The sequence below is a fragment of the Panthera leo genome, chromosome B1 (genome assembly GCF_018350215.1).
Source record: "Panthera leo isolate Ple1 chromosome B1, P.leo_Ple1_pat1.1, whole genome shotgun sequence".
Taxonomy (NCBI): domain Eukaryota; kingdom Metazoa; phylum Chordata; class Mammalia; order Carnivora; family Felidae; genus Panthera; species Panthera leo.
The window spans coordinates 190,885,520-190,895,958 of NC_056682.1; positions in this window are offsets into that span (position 1 = coordinate 190,885,520).

Genomic DNA, 10,439 nt, shown 5'->3' on the forward strand with positions numbered 1-10,439 from the left:
TGCTTGCTGTCTGCTTGTTCATCATTAAACAACTAGACCATAAGTTCCTAAGGGCAGGGAAGATGTCTACTCCAGTATGTTCTGGGTTGTATGTCAAGCACCTTCAGAGCACCTAGTATGGAGCAGATACTCAATAAATATTGGTGGAATGAGTGAACGAATGCCATCCTCTCTCCCTACTCAGCTCCATCGTCACCAGACGTTCCATTTTCATCAACTTGTTCTTGCCCACGTTCTCACTGCCCACACCTGACCATCAGCATCTACTTCCAGCCTCAGAACCACTGTTAGTTTGGGTTCTTCATGCACTGCAGAAAGACACTCTAATGACTGGATAAGAGGAGCTGAAATCTAGTTCTTAGTCTGTCTCCAGCTGTGAGTTCTGGCATGCACTGTGTCCACCTCAGAGGGAACACTTTTCTTAAATCTCAGTCTCCATACAGGCTAGCGGAGGCCCCTTCCTGACAAGTCTCACTTCTGTGCTCAAGTCCATCCTCTGCTTTGTACCCTGTTATGGATTGAGTTGTGCACCCCACTTGCATCTGCCACAAAAAGAACATACTGAAGTCCTAGGTGCCAGCACTTCAGATTGTGACCGTATTTTAAAAAGGGGTCATTGCAGATATAACTAGTTAAGATGAGGTCATACTAGAGCAGTGTGAGCCCCTAATCTAAAACGACTTGTGTCTTTATAAGAAGGCAACCATGAAAAGACAGAGACATGCAGGGACAATGCCAAGTGACAATGAAGTCAGAGATTAGAGTAATGCAGCTGCAAGCTGGATCTCCAAGATTGCCACCAAGTCACCAGAAGCTAAAAGAGGCAGGGAAGAATCTTCCCACAGACTCAGAGAATGGCCCTGGCTAAGGCTTGATTTCTGACCTCTGGCCTTCAGGCCTGTGGGATAATACATTCGTGTTGTTTTAAGCCACCCAGTTTGTGGTTCTTTGTTATGGCAACCCTAGGAAACTAATACACATGCCTAATATCTTCTTACTTTGTCAGGTGAGGTGGTAAACAGAGACCAAAAAATAAATGAACAAACAGACCCAAAAACCCTGTTTACTGTCTGCTTAGCAGATACCTTTCTCCCTGCATCAACCGTTTTTCTCCTCAGTTGGATAAAAGTCTATTACTCCAAGGCAGAAGCTATAATAAATTCAAGGAAGTCCTCTCTACACAATCAGTAATGTAGCTGATTTCATACCTGAGTTTGCACAGAAAGTCTATTGTGGAATCATTTCTTTGAGCTTAGAAATTAGACTTTACACAAAGTTTCCCTGCTGCGTACTACATAGAGCTAGCTTTGCAAAATAAATCCAGTGATTAGAGGGGCGCCTGGGTTGCTCAGTCAGTTGAGCACCCGACTTCGGCTCAGGTCGTGAGCTCGCGGTTCATGGGTTCAAGCCCCGCGTCGGGCTCTGTGCTGACAGCTCAGAGTCTGGAGCCTTCTTCAGATTGTGTGTCTCCCTCTCTCTCTGCCCCTCCCCTGCTCATGCTCTGTCTGTCTCTGTCTCTCAACAATAAATAAATGTTAAAATAAATAAATAAATAAATCCAGTGATTAGATACTAATGGCTGTCACAAATGTATTTGGCCAGACGATAATTAGAAAGAATAGAAGTTTTGTTACCCTAAAACATTCCAAAAAAAATTTCCCTTACCCCTGCCACGTGTTGAAAATTTTTAAAAATAAAATTTTCTTCACCCAATTGTATGCTCTTTTTATGTGTCTATCATAGACAGTCTGGGAGAAAAAAAAAATAACTGGTTGAAATACAAAGATATTAATGGCCAAAGAGACAATGAGGTATATTCAGACCAAGATATGAACATAGAACTTATTGATCCTATAACACTAGTTTCCCATCTGCAGACAGAACAGAGTATTTAAATATAAAGTAAGCAAGCTAGTAAAGCCAAGCCAAACACTTTTGAGTGGGTACTCTACCACTACAGTATTAACATTAATACTGCAGTATTACAAAGATTACTAAAATACCAAATTCATCCTTTTATCATAAGAATACTTTCAGAAAGAAATAAAACCAAGTTTATTAAAGCAGCCATTCTCTTGACCTCATTTCATGAATGGAATCCATGGTGCTGGCCCAAATGACGTTTTATTTTTCACCTTTGCTAAAAAATTTAATCAAGTAAGTTATCTTTTTTTAAAATTATTTTTAATATTTATTATTATATCTTTCTTTTGAGAGAGACAGAACATGAGCAGGGGAGGGTAAGAGAGAGAAGGAGACACAGAAGCTGAAGCAAGCTCCAGGCTCTGAGCTGTCAGCACAGAGCCCGACGTGGGGCTTGAACCCACAAACCGTGAGATCATGACCTGAGCTGAAGTTGGATGCTTAACCAACTGAGCTACCCAGACACCCCTCAAGTAAGTTATTTTTGATAAAATTTACTAGTTAATAATTTTTTTGAACTTTTTGAAAAAGAAAATTATTATGCAAATACATTCTAATTCTAGAATGTTTGCAAATCCAGGCTTGAATTGAAGCTTGTAGATGTAGTTCTATATGGATTGGGAAACATCACCTTTATGGCCATCTCATTAAAATGAGATGGTGGATAAAAATTTATTTTCTGGAACTTTCACAATATGAAATATTTTCCATTTGAATCCTAATGCAGCTATACCATGAAATTCTAAAAATTTCAAGCAAATTACCCTGCATGGTAGTATTTTTTTAGTGGAGCAAACAATTTTAAACTAGCCTTCCATGTATTTTAAAGATGAAAATGAGGGGTGTCTGGGTGGCTCAGTCAGTTGAGTGGCCGACTCGTGATTTTGGCTCAGGACTTGATCTCATGGCCTATGAGATCCAGCCTCACATCAGGTCTGTGCCTACAGCTCACAGCGTGGAGCCTGCTTGTGATTCTCTCTTCCTCTCTCTGCCCCTCCCCAGCTTACCAACACATGCACTCTCTCTTTCTGTCTCAAAATAAATAAACATTTAAAAAAATCTTTTTAACAAGATGAAAATGAAATATTCACTGAACAGCTTCAGTTATTAGAAGAGTGAATACATTTAAGGCACATTTTCATGTATAATTCTGAAACTGTCTCACTTATCTGGGAGAGAAAAAGATAAATATTTTTTAAACTTCCCTGTCCCTCCAAGTGATTCTTTTTTAAAAACTAGCTTCTTTTTATCCACTCATTGATTCATTTACTTATCCAAACACTTACTGAGTGTTTGCTTTCTGTAAAGCGCTGTTAGATGTTATTATTTTATTATTCTACATATGTGAGCTTTTTTTCTTTAATGTATATGATCTTTAACAAAATCCAGGTGTTTTCCTGGAAAAACAAAAGTAGTAGTGTTCTTCTCTGAAGGAATTAAGCAAATAATCTAGGGGAAATTATGGCAGCTGACCATAGCCATTAGTACCCATGGTAGACTGTATGATTGGCTCAAAATTCTTCTTTCCCTTCCACAATGTCACCAAGGGCCATCATGGGCAGAACATGCATCCCATCCCACTGACTTTGGACTTGACTGTGTGACTTGATTTGACCAGGGGAATGTTAGCCAATGTGATATAAGGAGAGGATTTAAAAGTTATGTTTTCTTGCTTGTTCTCATGCACTTTTGCCATCTTCCTGATAAGACCATGCCCCAAGCAGCCACAGATTCCAAAATGAAACATGGAGAGTACATATAAGCCTGACCTGCGACCTCTAGCCAAGCCTACCTGATCCCAGAAAACCCATAAGCCTGTCAAGCTGAAAGAGGCAGAGAGAGGGAAGCAGGAAAGGAGGGAGGGAGAAAGAGAGAAATAAACTTAGGAAAATAAAAAATTAAACTCCTTGGCTATTCATTCAACATAGTCTTAACATGTAGACAACTTATTTTGGTTATAGATTTTTAGGATCAACCTGTAAAGCACAGAAGATTTAAATGTGATCACAGAATAGATTGTAAATGTTATCAAATTTGATGTAAAAATACAGATGATGAAAAGTAGAAACTGAAAGGGACAGAAAGAGCAAAGACAAAGGTAAGGGTGCTAAAAACCTTCATCTTGAAAGACAGAGAATCAAATATACCGTCTGTTGAAACAGGCAATAAAAGTATATTATATATATATTTTAAAGTGTAATCACTGTATTAATTTTCTAGGACTGCCATAACAAAATACCACAGACTGAGTGGTTTAAACAGCAGATACTGATTTTCTCATAGTTTCAGAGCTGGAAGTCTGAGATCAAGGGGTGGGCAAAATTTATTTCATTCTGAGTCCTATCTCCTTGGCTTGCAGATGGCCATCTTCTCATCGTGTCCTCATGTGGTCTTTTGTCTTTGTGCACATTACCAGTGTCTCTTTGTGTCCAAATTTCCTCTTCTAATCAGCACACCGGGGCCTGTCGTTTGACTAATCACCTCTTTAAGGACCCTGTCTCCAAGTGCAGTCATGTTCTGAGGTACAGGGGGTTAGGATTTCAACATATAAATTTTGGCAGAACACATTTCAGCCCATAATAATCACAAATGTATTGAAAAGTAAATATTAAAATAGTGATAGACCTATAATGAAAGATAGGAGGAGGAGAAAACGGGTAGTTTGATGGTATCTAAAATTGACATTGAGAAATACTGGCAGATGTAGATTACTAAGAGATGTGAAGCTAATTGAAGGCTGCCACACAGAGTCATGCAAATTCCACAGGGTACAACTGAATATGGCAGCTCTGATTGACCACAAGAATAAATATTAATATTAACAGTCAAAAATTAAAAGTAGTTTTCTTTGGGAGAACAGAACTGGGATTGAGGAAGGGAAAAACAGACTTTTTTTTCACTAAAAAAAAAAAAAAAACATTCAATACTAATTTACCCTGAAATACACACACACACACACACACACACACACACACACACACACATACACACACAACTTGGACAAAAAAATTGAACTGCCATTGAATAAAATAAATAAATAAGAATTTCATGTCTCCTTTGCCTTCTCCCCATTACTGCCTATTTCTAAACCTTATTAGGTCTTGAATAGATTATGATAAAGTCTTATAAGTGTTTTCCTTGCTTCTAGTACCCTCCAACACATCCTGCAATGCTTCTAGAGTATTCTGTCTCAAATAAAAATATGACCTTGTCAGTGATCCTTGCACCCCCTTTTTCATGTTCCTTATCATGGGAGATAAGAAGACTTTCTCTCTTATAACTCTCTGATAACTCTCTTAGTGCCACTTTTTGTTCTCCCCAGACTAATTGTTTGAGGTTTTTCCCATTCATCATGCTCTTTCTGCCTTTAGTCTCACATTATCTGGCTGAAATGCTTCCTTTTCTAAACTTCAACATTCCTCCTCCCCTACCCAACTCATTGCCTCCATTTGGTTTATTCTTGTCTTTTCATCCAGTTGTCCAGGTAATTGGCTTTAGACAGAGCTCTTTTACAGGACTTGGCTTCCCTCTCTCCTTTTGTGAGCTCTGTTCTTTGGTGTTGGCTTCCCTCCCGAACTCAAAGTAGTTAACTGGTAGATGTGTGTAGCACATCTCATGGAAAAGAGCAAGGGTCTCTCCCAAACCTCACTGTGTCTCATTGGCCTTGGACAGGTAATGTGGCTATACTTGGGCCAATCACTATGCCAGGGGAACACCATGTTCTGATTGGCCAGTCCTGGGTCACCTGCCCACAGGAGATGGAGTCAACTCCATGGGAAGCAGATAAATTGGGAATAGGAGAGGGAATGGTCTTCAAGGGGAAATCAAAATGTAACTTCTAAAAGGGAAGTGTACAAATACTGCACAACAAATATTATACACTTAGGTCATGGTTACAAAAACGGATTCTGTGGCTTATCACTGAAGACCCACTACCTAGTGTAGCAGCACTTGACAAATGTTAGGTGCCCAAAATGTTTGTGGAATTTTTATGTCTGAGGTATTGCTTATGACTAAAAGATATATTTTATGATAAGGTGTGTATCTTAAATACTGACATTTTAGGGGCGCCTGGGTGGCTTGGCCGGTTAAGCGTCCGACTTCGGCTCAGGTCATGATCTCACGGTCCGTGGGTTCGAGCCCCGCGTCGGGCTCTGTGCTGACAGCTCGGAGCCTGGAGCCTGTTTCAGATTCTGTTGTCTCCCTCTCTCTCTGCTCTTCCCCTGTTCATGCTCTGTCTCTCTCTGTCTCAAAAATAAATAAACGTTAAAAAAAAAAATACTGACATTTTAAAACCAAATCATCCACTTTATACAAATGCAAGTTGTTTAAGATATTTCTGTAAAAAATGAACAGTATTTTTGTAGCTGCATATAAATTCCAGTTGTATTAAGTATGCAAAGTGGAATTCTGTCACATTTTTATATTTACAGTTGACCCTCAAACCACATGGGTCTGAACTGCATGGGTCTACCTACACACGAATTTTTAAAAATAAATGGAATGCTACGTGGCAATGAGAAAGAATGAAATATGGCCCTTTGTAGCAACGTGGATGGAACTGGAGAGTGTGATGCTAAGTGAAATAAGTCATACAGAGAAAGACAGATACCATATGTTTTCACTCTTATGTGGATCCTGAGAAACTTAACAGAAGACCATGGGGGAGGGGAAGGAAAAAGAAAGGTTAGAGAGGGAGGGAATCAAAACATGAGAGAATCTTAAAAACTGAGAACAAACTAAGGGTTGATGGGGGTGGGAGGGAGAGGGGGGTGGGTAAGAGGTATTGAGGAGGGCACATGTTGGGATGAGCACTGGGTGTTGTATGGAAACCAATTTGACAATAAATTTCATATTAAAATAAATAAATAATAAAAAGTAAATAAATACATTACTATAAATATAGTTTCTCTTCCTTATGGTTTTGTAAACATGTTCTTTTCCCTAGCATTCTTTATTGTAAAAATACAGTATATGATACACATAACATACAAAATACATGTTCATCAACTGTTCATGTTATCTGTAAGGCTTCTGGTCCACAATAGGCTAGTAATTTTTGGATAGCCAAAAGTTATACTTGGATTTTCAACTGTGCACGGGCGTTGACACCCCTGACCCCTGCATTGTTCAAGAGCTATCTGTACTGCTGTTTTGTTTGAACTGAGAAAGTCATGAGAAATCCATCCCAAAGTAGTTGACATTTTGGAGGGCTTTTTATTTTATTTCATTTTTAAAAAATCTATCTTAACTTAGAGTGCTTTACAACCAATGCTTTAAAAGAAAATGCTGCTTCGGCAGTAAGTTTTGCATAATCTTTAAAGTGCCAAAATAAACCCTCAGACAGATCAAGGGATTCATAATAGAACAAGAGTCTGCTTTTTAAATGCATAAAGAGCACATCTGAAGGTTTATTCTCAAAAGTGAGTATGTGCAAACCAGACCCCTTGGAGGAATGGAGGTGTGCTACCAGGCATTCATTCTATCTTGACAACTCAGTTTTTCCGGATAGCATGATGCAACTATTTCATTAGCTGCACGCGAGCCACTTGATTCTTCTCTCTCCCTATTCCTTGTAGAACCTATCTGGGCAGCTATTTAATGATACCAGGCCAAATTCTTTCTTCCCTTCTTCCTGCCAAATAGTACCATAATTGTCATCAAGATGTGATCATCTGTTTCACATTACTTTAACTCATGCTGAATGAAAGCACCAGTGTGATTTGCCATGTCACTTCTGCTCTTATTCTTGAAGGGTAGAAAATATGTGAACATTTCTTTTTATTCCCTTTTCCAAATCATAAGACCAGTGAATAAATTAACATTGTCCTATTCGAGGCATTATACTATTTTATTAGAGAAAAAAAGATGGCTAGAATGGAAAGAGGTTTTAAGGGAAGAAATTTGTTGGGGGAGGGAGAGAATAAAGACTCTACTTAATAGAATATAAAAGCTTTCACAGTCCAGAAATGTTCTGCCCAGTATGGTAGCTTCTATCCACATGTTAACTATGAAATGTGGCTAATCTGAATCGAAATGTGCTGCAAGTGTAAAATACATATAGAATTTCAAGAATTTAGGATATATAAAGAACATAAAATACCTCACTAATAACTTTTATGTTGATTATATGTTGAAATGATGATGTCTTAGATGTATTGGACTAAATAACATATAGTCTTAAAATTAATTTCACTTTTACCTTTTAAATGTGGCTACTAGAAAATTTGTAATTGTGCATGTGCCTTGCACTGTGTCTCATATTTCTACTGAACAGAACTGGTTCACAATTTATATGCCAAGAAATGAGAATGATCAGATAAAATGTAAGGAAAAATAAAATAACATTTTTAAAGTTTATTTATTTATTTTGAGAGATAGAGGGAGAGAGAGTGAAGAACAAGGAGAGAGGGAGAGAAAGAATCCCAAGCAGGCTCTGTACTGTCAGCGTGGAGCCCAACACTGGGGTCAATCTTGCCAACAGTGAAATCATGACCCGAGCTGAAATCAAAAGTCGATGCTTAACTAACTAAACCACCCAGGCACCACAGAAAAAATAAAGCCACATGTAACAAGCATTCTCAAACACTATTTTCTGTTCTGAAAAGGCTTATTTGTAAGAATATTTGTCTCTCTAATAGAAGTCAGGGCAAAGTAGGTAAATTTTTTTCAATAAAGTGGCTATTTGTTTTTGCCTGTCTGGATATCTATATTCCCTTTTTCTCTTAATAGCGCCCTGGTATTCCTTTGAGGAACCATCTTTCCCTGAATCTGAGTCCATGTGGTTAGAATGAAGTTGATTCATGATGCTAGAATTGGTCATGTCAGCCAGGCCTAGCCAATCAGAATATTCCCTTGCCTTGGTCACAATAATTGGCTCAGGAGATTGATATAAGTTGGTTAACAGTAAATTAGCTCTAGAGTTTGGACTAACTACTGAAAAAAGAGGTGTTTGGTAATCTGGAGGATTAAGTCTATAACTACTCATGGCCACCTTAGCCAGTATATGGGGAGATCTGATCTAAAAATGAAGACAACCAAGAGGAAAGCAGCGGTAAGAGACAGTAACAGATTATTATTATTCTTTTTAGAAGTGAGAGTTCTGCAAGCTGTAACTTCTTTTTTTTTCTTTTTTTTTAAACGTGTTTACTTATTTATTTTGAGAGAGAGAGAGAGAGCGAGCAGGGGAGGGGCAGAGAGGGAGGAAGAGAAAGAATGCTAAGCAGGTTCCATGCTGTCAGTGTAAAGCCTGACGCAGGGCTCAGCTGGATCTGACAAACTGTGAGATCATGACCTGAGCTGAAATCAAGAGTTGGGCACTTAACTGACTGAGACACCCAAGCACCCCAGAAACAGATTATTTTTAGTACTTAGATTCATTCTATGACTAAAGCTATCATCTGAAATTTTTCAGAATTTTAATAAATTCCTTTACTGATCAAACAAATTTAAATGTAATTTCTGTCCTTCAAAACAAAGAAATAAGACTAATGTAAAGGGATTATCAAATAGGTAAACAATCTGCATTCATACAGTCCAGTGAATACTCAAGGAGGTTTGTCTATGTTTGAGTAACTGTGCTAAGTGCTGATGGAGGAGGGCACAAATTTGTTCATTATTATCGTCCATCCATCCATCCATCTGTCCATCTATCAAGGAAGCACTGAGTGAGATCCTCTTCCATGCCAGGCATTACTTTAATCACTGGAGAAGCAGAAATAAAAATTCAGACTGGCAGACACTGATTATTTTCCTATTTTCTAAGTTATCTATGGGCCTGTTACTAGTTCTTTTTGCTCTCTCCAATAGTGTTCCAAGTTTCCAATTTTTCACAAATCAAACCTGTTATATAATTTCTATTCCATTTTTGTCTCGGGAAATTCTTTCTTGGATCCCTCCCCATCCTACTCACATTTGGACTTGCTTTCAGGGTTTGCTCTCAATTCTCATCTGTGACTGCCCTTCCTTACCTTCAAAATTCCTTTGACCTCTCCCTTATGTTGGATTCCCTGTTTCTTTGTTGTGAAGAAACACATCCTCCAGCAGTATCCTGAAAAGGAGTATATGGGAGATAAATGTTTTGAGATCTTGCAAGCCTGAAAACCTCTATTCTATTCCCATAATTGACTGATAGTTTGGTTATTTCAGAATTCTAAATTGGAGATCATTTTTAGTTATAATTTTGAAGACACTGCTCCATTGCCATCTATCGAGAAGTCCAATACTGCTCTGTTCCTTATCCATTGTATATGGTCTACTTTTATTCTCGGAAGTTTTTAGAATTTTCTTGTTATTCCTGGGATCCTGAAATTTCATGGTTATGTCTTGGAGTGAAACCTAATAATCTAGAGACTCATTTCCCTCAGTTCTGAGAATTTTCCTTTTATTATTTCTTTGATAATACTCTTTCCTCATTTGTTCTTTTCTCTCCTCATGGAACTCATCTCTTGTTGGTCAAATACTGGACTTCCTGGATTGATCTTGAAATTTTCTTATCTCCTATTGTCTGTCTCCAT